The following is a 14,723-nucleotide window of genomic DNA, read 5'->3' on the forward strand; positions in this document are numbered from 1 at the left end:
TAAATCCAAAACACAACAATTCATACTGCTCGGGGGCTTATCAAATCCCAAGAAGGCTTAGACCGGACTCATATTTTTCTCTCTAATAGTCCTTGTGGCATTGATTTGCTATATTCAGAGATCAGAGGGTTCCTTGCTAAAACATTACTCACAGCTGCTAAAAAGACTATACCGTTCTTTGTGTTATGAACAGCATTGAGCAGGATTATACATCTAAATTCCTACATAAACAAGATTAACATAATTAACAAAATTATTTAAGCAAACCTTGCATTCATGCAAAAGGTGCATCAGCATGTATATAATGTGATAATTACGATAGAATTAGGGGCATATCAAAATGTGAGTTTAGAGCTTAATAAAAAAAAAAAAACTCACCCACGTTCTATCCATTCCTATGGGATTTTTAGAACTGTATTTATCAAATGGTTAGTTCTAACTTTCACCCTTTGATAAATGCAATTCTAAAAATCCCATAGGAATGAATAGAACGAATGGACCAGGCTAAAGACTAGTTTCACAGTGCTGCCAATAATTAATCATATGTTCTGTACATATCTATCCTGCCCTCAGTGGACTCCTCCCGGAAGCCTAAGCTACTGTATATGCTTAGATTTGTATTTGGTTTGAAGATTAAATAAAACAATATTTAAGAACATCAAATACAGGGGGTCTCATTATTATGCAAAAGGCGTGGAGTTTTGTAAATAGATCATCTGTTCTTATATACTGCTATTTTACTATAGCTTGATTTCACTGGATGAGGAAAAGGAGGAAAAGGAGCTGGGTACTGTTAGTCTTCAAAATAGCATCCAGTTTTCTTTCATTCTGTAGAACAGGTTTTTTCAACGTCTGTAGGGCAGAATGCCTAGATAGTGTCTCATAGCCGCATATGGCCCTCCAAAGGGTTTTTTTCCAATCTTGGCATCACTTTGACACCTAATAAGCTAAACAAAGAATTAAATATAATAATGGTATTGTTGGTGACCTGACATTTACTCAATGGCATCACATCATTATACCTTTTCAGCTGTTATTCCAAATTGTTGTTTTATCTAGATAATTTAATTTAAAAAAAATAACCTTTAGAAATAGCCTGTTTCATCTTGTGCTGCTAAGAAGCTCATACATAAAAGCAGGCTTCTTTTATAGCAGAAGCATATTGGTAATTAGTATGGAATACATAGTCATTTAATTAGATTGAGCAATGACTGAAAAACTTGAGATAATTAAACTTTTTATTTTCTCATTAATTATTGCCTCATATTTACAGCTAAAGATGTAAACGGAATTATCAGGGAACAGATACGAATTAAATAACCCATTTTATCTGGCTATTAGTACATATTCAATGTATGTGTATGTTCTTTGTATCGTTCTTTATAAGAGATATCTAGTTTGCTTTGGCTGATTTCGGTAATGAAATGTGAGAGTTTGCATTCAAACACCAAAAACAGCCGTGTGTGCCTGCAATGATTCCAGGTACAGGCAGGACAGGAGGCTAAAGCCATCGTAAGGGCTGATTCTTCACCTGCATATTTCAGCAGGCCGATTTTCAGCCCTACCCAACGTGACACTATGAACATTTAGGGGGTGATTTATCAACGTTAAAATTCTGTTCCAATTAAACAAAAAAAAATCTTGCATAAAAAAAAAAAAATTAGAAATTTGACTTATATTCTCAAAAACTCGATTGTTTGGTATTTATCAAGCACAAAAAAAAAACTCGAATGTAAAACTCCGGCATCTAAAAGCTGTAGAAGTCAAAGGGAGTTGTCTTTTTTTAAGCCATTTTTTATTTAAGCCATTTTGTTAATTTAAGACTTTCGAGTTTTTTTGAGCTTCTAAATAGTGATGCACGAATCTGTCCCGTTTCTATTCGCCAAAAAATGAGCGAAACGGCAAAGAAAATTTGCGAAACTGCAAAAAATTTGCAAAACGCGTCAATTTTTATACGCAACTATTTTGTCCAGATGCATTAAAGTCAATGGGCGTCCGAATAATTTTGACACGTGGCAATTACTATGCATGCGACAATATTTTTTTTTGTTGCTGCGAATATTTGCTGCAGTTTGGCAAATTTATTAGTGGGCCACGAAAAGCAGAAATTCGCCACACATCCATGCCTGACAAATTTATTTGCCCATCACTACTGACATTTTGACCATTTTACAGTCACAGTCCCTAAATACCATGTCCATTTTACAAAATGTGGCAGCCTAGGGAAAGTTTGAACACATTTCTGGGGGTTTTTGGGTCATGTTTTATGTGTTATTATAATTTTACTAATGAAAGACTGCTTTCTAAACTAAGGTCTTTTGGGCTTAATGAAGTCGTTTGCACGTGGATAGGAAACTGGCTACAGGATCGGGTACAGAGGGTGGTTGTTAATGGGACATTCTCTACTTGGAGTAAGGTTCTTAGTGGGGTCCCCCAGGGCTCAGTATTGGGTCCACTTTTATTTAACTTGTTCATTAATGACTTAGGGGAGGGTGTTGTAAGTAATATATCAGTGTTTGCAGATGACACAAAATTATCCAGCCCAATTAATTCCATCCAGGATGTGACATCCTTGCAACAGGATCTTGACAAACTGGCAATCTGGGCAGCTAAGTGGCAAATGAGATTCAATGTTGATAAATGTAAAGTCATGCACCTGGGATGTAAAAATATCCAAGCCACTTATACCCTTAATGGGACTGCACTAGGCACATCCATTATGGAAAAGGACCTTGGAGTCCTTGTAGATAATAAACTTGGCTGTAGCAAGCAATGCCAGTCGGCAGCATCAAGGGCAAATAAGGTCTTGATCTGTATTAAAAGGGGCATAGAGTCACGGGAGGAGGGGGTCATTCTTCCACTGTATAGAGCACTTGTAAGGCCCCATCTAGAATATGCCGTACAGTTTTGGTCTCCATCACTCAAACAGGACATTATTGTATTAGAGAGGGTACAGAGAAGGGCAACTAAGCTGGTAAAAGGTATTGAAAATCTTAGCTATGAGGAAAGACTCGCCAAATTGGGGATGTTCACGCTGGAGAAGAGGCGCTTAAGGGGTGATATGATGACTATGTATAAATATATAAGGGGATCATATAATAATCTCTCTAATGCTTTATTTACCAGTAGGTCTTTCCAGCTGGCACGAGGTCACCCATTCCGATTAGAAGAAAAGATGTTCCGCCTAAATATTCGGAAGGGGCTTTTTACAGTGAGAGCTGTGAAGATGTGGAATTCTCTCCCTGAATCAGTTGTACAGGCTGATACATTAGATAGCTTTAAGAAGGGGTTGGATGGCTTTTTAGCAAGTAAGGGAATACAGGGTTATGGGAAATAGCTCATAGTCCAAGATGATCCAGGGACTAGTCCGATTGCCATTTTGGAGTCAGGAAGGAATTTTTCCCCCTCTAAGGCAATTGGAGAGGCTTCAGATGGGTTTTTTTACCTTCCTCTGGATCAACTGGCAGATAGGTAGTTAAAAAAAAAAAAAGGTTGAACTCGATGGACATGTGTCTTTTTTCAACCTTACTTACTATGTTACTAAGTTACTATGAAAGTGAATTGCCCTTAAAGCTGTAAGTCTCAGTTACCCCAAGAGATCTTCTTATTGTAAATAGTTAAAATTGTATTTTTGCTTATCTTAAATAGTTACAAATGAATCTAAGTGCAGCTAAAAAGTATTCTGGCCCCTCTGCAAAAAGCTTCTTATTTAATTACATTTCAGAAACTTTGTATCTTTTTCTGGCTGTTCAGTTCAGGAGATCAAAGAGAAACTCAAGAGATTCCAATAACCAGGACTGCGGGCTGAGCTGTCAAAATCGGGACTGTCCCTCAAAAAACAGGACAGTTGGGAGGTATGTTTAAAGGAGAATTCAACCTGTTCAGAAACAAAACCTGTACCCCCCACCCCAGGTAGACCATCCTCCCCCCAGGCTAACTACCCCCCGGGGAAATGCCTTATACTCCATACTTACCCCTCGGCGCAGATTCTTCCAGCTGAGTAGCACGCATCCATCTTCCGCGATCTTTGTAAGCTGACTTAGCCCACCAACTGTCAGGCATCAACAACACATTAAAAAAAAATGGTTTTAGGCCCCTCTATACAGTAAATAAGCATTGACAACATATTACAAAATAAGTGGTGGTCAGGGCCCACTACACATTAAAAAGCATTGGTGGTCAGGGCCCCTACACATTAAAAAAAAACAACAGCGCCAGCCACCTCCAACACATTAAAAAAAAAACATTGGTGCCAACCCCTCCCCAACACATTAAAAACTCATTGGTGGTCAGGGCTTATTACTTATTCCCTATATATAGTGAATAAAGTACCCCTATTTTAAAATATTATCTGGCAGCAGAAGTTGGCAGTAGGGGTCCCTGTAGTGACGCACGGGAGGAAGTGATGCGCTTTGTGCCATGACTTCACATCCACCAACTTCACATGCCTAGGGCAGTAGTAAACCTAAATATGCTACTGGGGGCTAGGCAGACAGAAGAGGTATGTGCCTATCACCCTTCCCCCATTTCCAGCCCTGCTAGTCTTCTGCCATTGACCCCACAAGATATTTGCCAAGTAATTTCACTGTGTTAGGTGCCACACCTATACAAATGAGGGCCAGCTTTGACATTGGAATATAGTTTTTTTTTTATAAAGTGTTAAATTATTTTATGACAACCCATGCAGCATGTAATACTAAGTACATAAAATATATTTATTTTAAAGTAAGAATCTCAACGGGAAAATTATATATTGCCATTTGTTCTGTTTGTATGGCAGAATGAACTTCTAGCAGCCCTTGTTAGTGTGACTTCAAAGATTGAAGGTTTCTAAATTATTATGCTATACTGCAAGACTGAATTTTGTCAAGTACAAAGAACAGTCTTGACTTTTTTTTTTTTAAAGGTACTACTAAGTGGGACCCGAAAGTAGCAGAACAGCTAATTCTGGCAAAAAACAACATAGGGTAAAACAGACATAGAACCAAGATTTTACGCTTCCCAGGGCAGCATGAAAATGGTGTAAATTCTGGGAAATCATCAAATTTGGGAAAGAAATATGCAATCTGCCTGCCTAAACCCAATCTGATTGTTTTGCCCCAATAAGCATTAATTATATCTTAGTTTGGCTCCAGTACAAGATACTATTTTATCATTACAAAGAAAAAGGAAATGAGTTTAAAAATTTTGAATTATTTGATTATAATGGAGTCTATGGGAGATGGCCTTCCCATAATTTGATATTTAACAAATCCTATACCTGTAGCATTATCAACATGCTTAACATCTTACTTCACAGGAACTGGCATAATTTTCTGTATCTCTTATAGCACAAAAATATTAGTATCTTGGTTATTTTAAACAAAAGCTACACTGAGCCATATACTGTAGTGTGCAGACATGTCATGTTTTTTTCACAGCTAAAATAAAACTTAGTTCTTAGAGAAACAATTTGTCTAACACGTTTCCATGACATTAACGTTCTATTTTATAGAATGTATACCAGTGTTTTTGATTGACAACACCCCATGGGTCCTTCTTATTTTGGTGAATCAATATTTTTGTTCTTCTAGTAATGAAGTGTTGCCTGTAACTTTTCAATCCCATGTTCTATAATAATGTGTGTGTGCAGCATTTCTACCATGGCTAGTGGAGTTCAGGCATGTATTACAAAGCTGACAAGAATTGTATCTGAAAGTGATGTAGAGACATGTCATTAAACAGTTTCCACTTCATCCCCTGGTGGGATGTCATCTAAGCAGTACAGCAATTTGACAAATGTGTATATATATATATATATATATATATATATATATATATATATATAGCCTAGTCCTGTCCCTGCTTACTATGCCTTACCTTGTGCACTTTTTCATCTCCAATTTGTACCTGTATGTTAGCCCCCCATCCACTTAGACTGTAAGCCCTACGGGGCAGGGACCTCCTTCCCATGATGTCTCTTACCACATGATGGGGCGAATTTGCGCGTGAAATTTGTGAAAAATTTGTGAAACGGCACTGCCGTCAGTTTTTTTGGACACTGCGTCCATTTTTTTGGACGCCAGTGAATTTTCGTGGCCGTTTCGCAAATTTATTCGCCCATCATTACACATAGCACTTAAGCTCTTTGTCCTATGATTCTGTATGTATTTATTATGTGATTTGTCTCCCCCATGTATACTTTTGTATATATTGTACTTTTATGCACTGTACAGCGCTGCGGCTCCTTAACAAATACATTTATACACCTATATATATATATATATATATATTTTTTTTTTTTTAAAGCAACAAAACAAACAAGACTGTATTTTTTTTAAGTGATGTTTTGGTCTCCTCTGAGACTTTCCTGAAAGCTGCAAACCATGCTAATTCTGATGCCAAAATTTCTATGGTATCCCCAATGTTAAACATAATGTCATTGTATTACTGTGTTCCAGGCAAATATATGTTTATAGTGTGGTAGCTGCAAAATCTCCAGAGTGATGAAAATGGCCTAATTTGGCACACATAACTGTGTATCAAGTGAAACATTTATAACAAGCAATCTTTGACAAGCCATATTCTCAGCTTGTGACAGAAATTTTGACATACAACAAATGTCTCAGCGTGTGACTTAAATACTGAAACGAAAATCCTGCTTCTGCTCTTATTATTTTTGACCTGTAAGTGCTGTCAATATATCTTTATTTATATATCTATTTAGATGGAGAGAGCCTGTTTCTGGTTATAATTTTGCTTGATCCCAGTTTGTTCCTAGTGTGTTCCTTGCCTGTGTCGTCTTTCTTCCAAATGTTGTAGCCATTTTGTTTGGACAAGCTTCCTAGCATGACCCCTGCTTCCATTGGAATTCATTCCCAACAGCCAACTCATTGCATTCCCAGAATGGACCCCATTTTTTTTGTCTCCGTCAAATGGGGAACAGTCTATGCCTGACAACACAGCCTACTAAACGGGCATCTTTGGGACTGGACTTGAGGGTAAATAATGAGTACAGGGCTCCCTTGTGACAAAGTCAATATGGTAAAACATACATCAGCACCAACCAAGATAAAATAGCTCTTTACTCTTCCAATACAATCCATGGTTTACTACCATGTCTCCTAAATAATGTGGTAGATCTATATTGGTATGGACAGACACTTTGCGGTCTGGCTGCTGAATAGTCAAAACCTTTTTAAGGTACCAGGTGCCATACTTTGGTGCAAAGCTCATAATGCTCATATTTCAAGGTGATAGTACCCTCATATACACTGGTAAACAAATCCAAGAGTGGTTTTACTAACAAGAGGAAGAAGTCAAACACCTTACATGACCTCCCCAATCAGCAGGTTAAAATATGACTGAACCTAGTGAAGAACAAAATAATTTTTTCAAGAATAGTCTGATATCCCATAGCATGCAGTTCAGGACTATGTCAGCATGCCAAGAAATATGCTTGCATGTGTCTAGGACGCAAAGCTGGGGGGTGCCAAGCACTTACCTTCTCTGTCCCTTACCCCATGTCTGGTCCCCTCTCTTCCCAACGGTCTGTTCTATCTGCCTATCTATTAGCTTTTCCGCGCATGTGCGGGCTGATCACATGTGTGATCAGCGGAAATTTTCGAATGCACGCACGAGTGGCAATTCGCACATGTGCACATAGCCAGCTCAGCTCTGTATGCTTGGAAGGTAAATGTTGGCTTTACTTACCTTATTAAGTAGAAACATGTATGGGATCTATTATCTGGAAACCTGTTATCCAGAAGGCTCCAAATTACAGGAATGCCATTCCCATCGAGCCCATTTTAATCAAATACTTCAAAAATGTAAAAAGTATAATACCTTGTACTTGACCCCAACTAAGATATAATTAATAATTATGGGAGGCAAAACAATTCTGTTGGGTCTATGTAATGTTTAAGTGATTTTTTAGCAGTTATATAGATCCAAATTACAAAAAGATCCCATATCCATAAAACTCCAGGACACAAGTGTACTGGATAACAGATTTCCTTTGTGTAAACAATTTGCCTTTACACCTAAAGGGATTGGAATAGTGCCTTTACATAATTAACATAATTAACGTAGGTGGCTTCTCCTCTTTTATACAATCTCTCCCTCCATTCCTGCCTTTAAAGGACTGCCCAATAGTCAACATTTAAGGGGACAAGGAAGCCAATGTGGATATACAGCTTGTAAATTAGTCTGGGACTGATGCAAAGGGCAATGCCTTGACCCGGCACGTTAGCCGATACATGTTTGTGCATATGATGTGACCAAATGTGTCCTTTTTTATGAATATATTTCTCACAGATGTATTACTGTCATTACATGCAGGAATATGAATGCAATGAACCTGAAGTATTCAGTTAAATTTCCCAGCCCGGGTGAAGTAACTGTATACAGAAATATTCTGCAAGATGAAAAATATTTCTAATGGTGGTGCATTTTCCTCTGCTTATGAAAAAATAGTCTTACAATGACTGCAGTGCCACTAATTTCTCCATTTGTAAATAAGGTTTCTGGAACATGTAAGATTTACTTTTAACAAAAGTGTTCTGAATTTTCTTATGTTATTTAGTGCTCCAATTATATAAATTGCCAGGGGAAAGTGCAGTATTTTAGAGAAATTGCAGCAGTATAAGAATTGTAAAAAGATTAATCCCATATCAATACAAGTTATTTGAAGGTTGTTTTTATTAAATTTTATATTTCCTTAAAAAATGTCATTGAGCAGAATGCATGGGAAACATGTGCACCTCAAGTTGCTCAATAGGGATGAGCAAATAGATTTTCAGGGAAATGCACGTTTTTGTGAGTTGTGTACATTTTTAAGAATAGACCCTAGAATTTCACAGGAAAAAAAATCTGCAAAACAATGGAAGAAAACAGTCCATTGACTCCAAAAAATGTCTATTGACTCCAGTGCATTTGGTGTGAGAAAAGACATGGAGAGAAAAGGACATTATCTCCTTGGGGGAGTGGGGAGTGGAGTAAGGAAACTGGGTTTAGTCCTTTTCTTCCTCTGGTCTATCATGGACGTGGTAGTCTCAAAGCCGGCTGTGAATCAGTCTGTGGCAGTCTTGGACAGACATCCTGGAGGCAATTCCTGGAAAACCACGAAATGCCCTTAACACAGATCATAAGGAGCCAGGCTTCCAGGTTTGCTCTTTCCATATAAGTGCCCAGAAACAGGTAATAAACATCACATGGTACATAATAAAGTTCCTGGACACACATTCTCTGAGTTGATGTTCCAGGGCATCAAGCAGTGCCTATACAAATGGGCAATCTCAATAATCTGCAAAAGTGTTTCTTCATGAATGCTGCACAGTGGATAATGCTGGTACCTGCACATGTTTCGAGCACGCATGATGATTCTAAGGTGAAATCCAGCTTGGATAGCCATGCATGCAATGTCCTTATCCTTGTTAGTCAGCTAGTCTGAAAAAACATTTTCCCACACAGACTTTGCAGTGACCCATGTGAGCCCTGGAATAGACTTCCAACAAATTGTTAGCTCTATTCAATTTGTGGATTATCTTTGGTTTTCATAAGTAGGGCTTTATTCCCTTCAGTTTGTGTTTCTTTGGAGGGGGTGGGAGGAGCTGTCCCACTGGTTCCACCTCAGCGTGCACCAGCGTGGGAGGAGAAAAAAGCAGGACATGGAACTGTTAGCATATGCCTTGCATTTTCCAGTCAATGTCTGGCAGATGCAGTTGCACAATAATAAAATCTTTATCAAAGTGGCGATGTCTGGAAAACCTTTTCCACCTTTGCAGGTCTCCTTGTATATGACTGATCACATCATTCCATCTTTAAACCCCAGATGAAGTGAAGAACTAGTCTGATGAGGGCTCTGTAAACTGTAGCCAAAGGTGGCCATTCTAGAGCCAGACTGAGCATGATGGGAAGAATGTCCATCCACCCAATCACCCACGTTTTCCCTTCCAAAAATTGCTGATAGTATCTAAATGACAGACCAGGGAGCATTTGTATAGTGCAGGGTTTTCTGATTACAGAAGGTATTCTGGGAAAGAACAGTTTAGATACTAATATTTCCATTTTCATGGAATACCTTAAAGCCTACAGCTCATTCACTTGGATTTAAAACACAGCCAGTGTAGCTGCTGGTCAAATCCCAGTTCCAGACCAGTGTTGGGGCTCATCAGGGTCATACAGAGAGTTTTGACAATCAGATATAGGGATACAGAAGTAGGTACAAAGTATTTGAGTGTTTTTAAGATCATTTTCTCAAGTATATGATAAGAAGGAGCCCTGGAAAGATCTCTGCAATACAATTCTGATTTGTATTTAGACATGTTTAGTAAAACTTAATGTTGAGGTACATGGAAAATGTACAATGATGTGATTGGTGTGGCCGAAACATGGCTGAATGAGTCGCATGACTGTGCAGTAAATATCAGTGGCTATACTTTGTTTCGGAGGGACAGAGGCAATAGAAAAGGAGGAGGGGTATGTCTTTATGTTAGGCAGGATTTAAAAGCTCATATAAAGGAGGAGGTTGTGTTTGAAAATGAGGGGCCAGAAGTCGTATGGGTGGTGTTCTTCACCAATTGTAAAGAATCCAGCAAATTAATTGTAGGAGTATGCTATAGACCCCCTAATGTAAGTGAGGAGGAAGAGACAAAGCTCCTAATGCAAATAGAAAAGGCTGCTAGTTTAGGTAAAGTAATGATAATGGGGGATTTTAATTGCCCAGATATTGACTGGAGCAACGGTACTGCTAGATCAGTTAATGGGAACAAGTTTATAAACTTATTGCACGACAATTTTTTAGCACAGGTTGTTGAGGAGCCTACCAGAAAAAATGCTATTCTTGATTTAGTGATCTCAAATGACCCAGAACTTATAGCAAATGTGCAAGTCATTGAACCCCTGGGTAATAGTGACCATAATGTTTTATCCTTTAATGTCTGGTGCAAAAAACAAAAATATACTGGGGCAACAAAAACCATGAATTTTGCCAAAGCTAATTTTAGTGCCTTGAGGGCTGCCCTACAGAGCATTGATTGGGGCATTAGGTTTTCAGCTAAAAACACAGAACAGAAATGGTTGTCCTTTAAAATGATATTAAATCATTACTGTTCTCAATTTATTCCCTTAAGGACTAAACGTAGAAGCTCTAAGAATCATCCTGTGTGGCTTAATACAGAGGTAAAGATGTTAATGGGAAAAAAGAGAAAGGCATTTAAAAACTACAAATCTGTAGGGACAGAAGCTGCATTTAATGAATATAAACACTGTAATAAATGTTGTAAATCAGCAATCCGGAAGGCTAAGAAAAGAAATGAAGAGTTAATTGCGGTGGAGGTGAAAACTAACCCTAAAAAGTTTTTTAAATATATTAATAGTAAAAAGATGCAGGTTGAGAGTGTTGCTCCATTAAATAATGGTACCAGTATGGTTGTAACAGATACAGATAAGGCAAATGTGTTAAATCAGTTCTTTTCTTCAGTGTATACAATAGAGGAGTCTGGGTTCACAGGCTCACTTAATAACTGCACGAATGGTTCAGCTCAATCTAGTCAGTGGCTGACTCAGGATATGATTCAAAAAGCTTTAATACAAATTAATGTAAACAAGGCTCCAGGGCCTGATGGCATACACCCCCGGGTTCTAAGAGAGCTTAGTTCAGTTTTAGACCAGCCCTTATTTCTGATTTTCTCAGATTCACTGTCATCTGGTATGGTGCCTATGGATTGGAGAAAAGCTGATGTTATTCCAATATTTAAAAAGGGATTACGATCTCAGCCTGGCAATTATAGGCCAGTAAGCTTGACATCTGTGGTGGGCAAATTATTTGAAGGCTTGTTAAGGGATCACATTCAAAATTTTGTCCTAATGAATGGCATTATGAGCAACAATCAGCATGGCTTTATGAAGGATAGGTCATGTCAGACGAATTTGATTGCATTTTATGATGTGGTAAGTAAGATTCTGGATAGTGGGGGGGCAGTAGATGTGATCTATTTGGATTTTGCCAAAGCGTTTGATACTGTGCCCCACAAACGACTGCTTTCTAAACTAAGGTCTGTTGGGCTTAATGAAGTCGTTTGCACATGGATAGGAAACTGGCTACAGGATCGGGTACAGAGGGTGGTTGTTAATGGGACATTCTCTACTTGGAGTAAGGTTCTTAGTGGGGTCCCCCAGGGCTCAGTATTGGGTCCACTTTTATTTAACTTGTTCATTTAAATAATGTTGTAAGTAATGTATCAGTGTTTGCAGATGACACAAAATTATCCAGCCCAATTCATTCCATCCAGGATGTGGCATCCTTGCAACAGGATCTTGACAAACTGGCAATCTGGGCAGCTAAGTGGCAAATGAGATTCAATGTTGATAAATGTAAAGTCATGCACCTGGGATGTAAAAATATCCAAGCCACTTATACCCTTAATGGGACTGCACTAGGCAAATCCATTATGGAAAAGGACCTTGGAGTCCTTGTAGATGATAAACTTGGCTGTAGCAAGCAATGCCAGTCAGCAGCATCAAGGGCAAATAAGGTCTTGAGCTGTATTAAAAGGGGCATAGAGTCACGGGAGGAGGGGGTCATTCTTCCACTGTATAGAGCACTTGTAAGGCCCCATCTGGAATATGCCGTACAGTTTTGGTCTCCATCACTCAAACAGGACATTATTGTATTAGAGAGGGTACAGAGAAGGACAACTAAGCTGGTAAAAGGTATTGAAAATCTTAGCTATGAGGAAAGACTGGCCAAATTGGGGATGTTCACGCTGGAGAAGAGGCGCTTAAGGGGTGATATGATGACTATGTATAAATATATAAGGGGATCATATAACAATCTCTTTAATGCTTTATTTACCAGTAGGTCTTTCCAGCTGACACGAGGTCACCCATTCCGATTAGAAGAAAAGAGGTTCCGCCTAAATATTCGGAAGGGGTTTTTTACAGTGAGAGCTGTGAAGATGTGGAATTCTCTCCCTGAATCAGTTGTACTGGCTGATACATTAGATAGCTTTAAGAAGGGGTTGGATGGCTTTTTAGCAAGTAAGGGAATACAGGGTTATGGGAAATAGCTCATAGTCCAAGTTGATCCAGGGACTAGTCCGATTGCCATTTTGGAGTCAGGAAGGAATTTTTCCCCCTCTAAGGCAAATTGGAGAGGCTTCAGATGGGTTTTTTTGCCTTCCTCTGGATCAACTGGCAGATAGGTAGTTAATAAAAAAAAAAAAAAAGGTTGAACTCGATGGACATGTGTCTTTTTTCAACCTTACTTACTATGTTACTATGTTACTATGTTACATAAAATAAGCTATTCAGATAAAAGAAATGTTCACCTAAATTAGAATGTTTAGTTAAATGGAAAGATCAGGTAACCAGATACTCAGATTAACTGAATATTTAGCATAATTGTTTATATTAATTGAATGTTAACCAGATAGAATGTTGACTTAACTGAAGCGTTAATGGTACATTAACATTCAATTTAACTGAACATTCCATTTACCGATTATTCCATTTCAGTAACCATTCTTTTTACCTGAATATTCAATATTGAATAACCTGAGTTTTTTTCAGGCAAAATGTATCCATAACCACATAATAAGTGTCTCAATTATAGGAAGCAAAAATTAATATATATACTTCTTGGCTGAAACAATAGGACTGTTAAACAGTATTGAAAAGTGACAGTAACTGCACTCTTAGTAGTAGTAGTGATGTTTGGGTCGAGAAAAGCTCGACCCACAACCTGACCAGAACCTGTCAAACCTGCACCCACCTGCACCTGGCTTCCCTCCTTCTTTTATAGACCTGCGAAGCCCTGCCTATGACATCACAAAAGGGGTGGGGCGGGCAGGTGTGCCCCTATAAAACTGGAAGCCAGAAATCAGAAGCCGGCAATCTAAGGACGCAGGCGAGGAGAGAGCAGGCAGAAAAGCTCCACCTGAACCCACCCATGATCCACAAACGGCTCAGTGAGGTTGGACAAAAGCCACCCGAACAGCGGATAAACCTACAGGTCCCGCATGTATCGGGCTGGCCTGCACATCACTTTTTAATAGGTATCCTGGTTGGAGACCCACAATAGCAATATCAGAAAAGGCTAATTATGTGATAGGAACTGTTAGGGTTATCGTTTCAAAGAAAACAGGATTCAGAGGACCTCTGATTTGAGAGATTGCATACAGGTAAACAATTTATCATCTGCTGCACTTAAGAGAATCAAAACATGCAATTTTACAGAATGGTCTTCATTTCCATAAGCTAAGAAATACATATAGTGAAGTATGTATACTTCTTTGGTAGAAATGTGTCCCTTGAGTAATTAGGTGCTTATATTGGTAAATGTTGTTTCTCTGGACCAAAAAATAAATGTAAAATGCAAGAAAAGGTAAAATCAGGGTATGTAAAATTCTGGTTTCACTGTATTAAGCCTTACTATTTGAGGAAAGTGAAAAAATTGATATGAAATGTAATAAATTCCAACCACAATCAACTATCTGCACTTTTTAATAATGATTTTAACTCTATTCATTTTCTGCTGAACTGAACTTAATCCTAAATATGCAAATTTGAGATAGTGATTAAAACTGCCAATAAAGAAGGTTATATTGTACTCTGGAAGGCTCAAATGTATGTTCAGGAAGTTCAAAGACAGTTGAATAATACTAGGGATTATCAAAAGTTGGCAGCTAATACTATAGTGACTTTCAAGAGGCCTGGAACAATATACTGTAGGGCTATTGAAA

The 14,723-nt window shown here is 38.3% G+C and overlaps 1 long non-coding RNA gene across 3 annotated transcripts in view; it reads right to left on the bottom strand.

Moving 5' to 3' along the window:
- Positions 1–406: 406 nt before the first annotated feature.
- The window catches only part of LOC108714113, a 71,937-nt gene continuing 57,620 nt past the window's right edge, over positions 407–14,723 (bottom strand). For 2 of the 3 annotated variants that reach the window (XR_001935303.2, XR_005966980.1), the window contains 2 exons: positions 3,975–4,051; positions 408–947 (listed from right to left, as the gene is read on the bottom strand). This is a non-coding gene — a long non-coding RNA (uncharacterized LOC108714113). Of the gene's footprint in view, positions 948–3,974; positions 4,052–14,723 lie in introns of all 3 variants that reach the window. The other variant, XR_005966979.1, reaches the window with a different exon arrangement.

The sequence above is a fragment of the Xenopus laevis genome, chromosome 4L (genome assembly GCF_017654675.1).
Source record: "Xenopus laevis strain J_2021 chromosome 4L, Xenopus_laevis_v10.1, whole genome shotgun sequence".
In the NCBI taxonomy this organism is placed as follows: Eukaryota; Metazoa; Chordata; class Amphibia; order Anura; family Pipidae; genus Xenopus; species Xenopus laevis.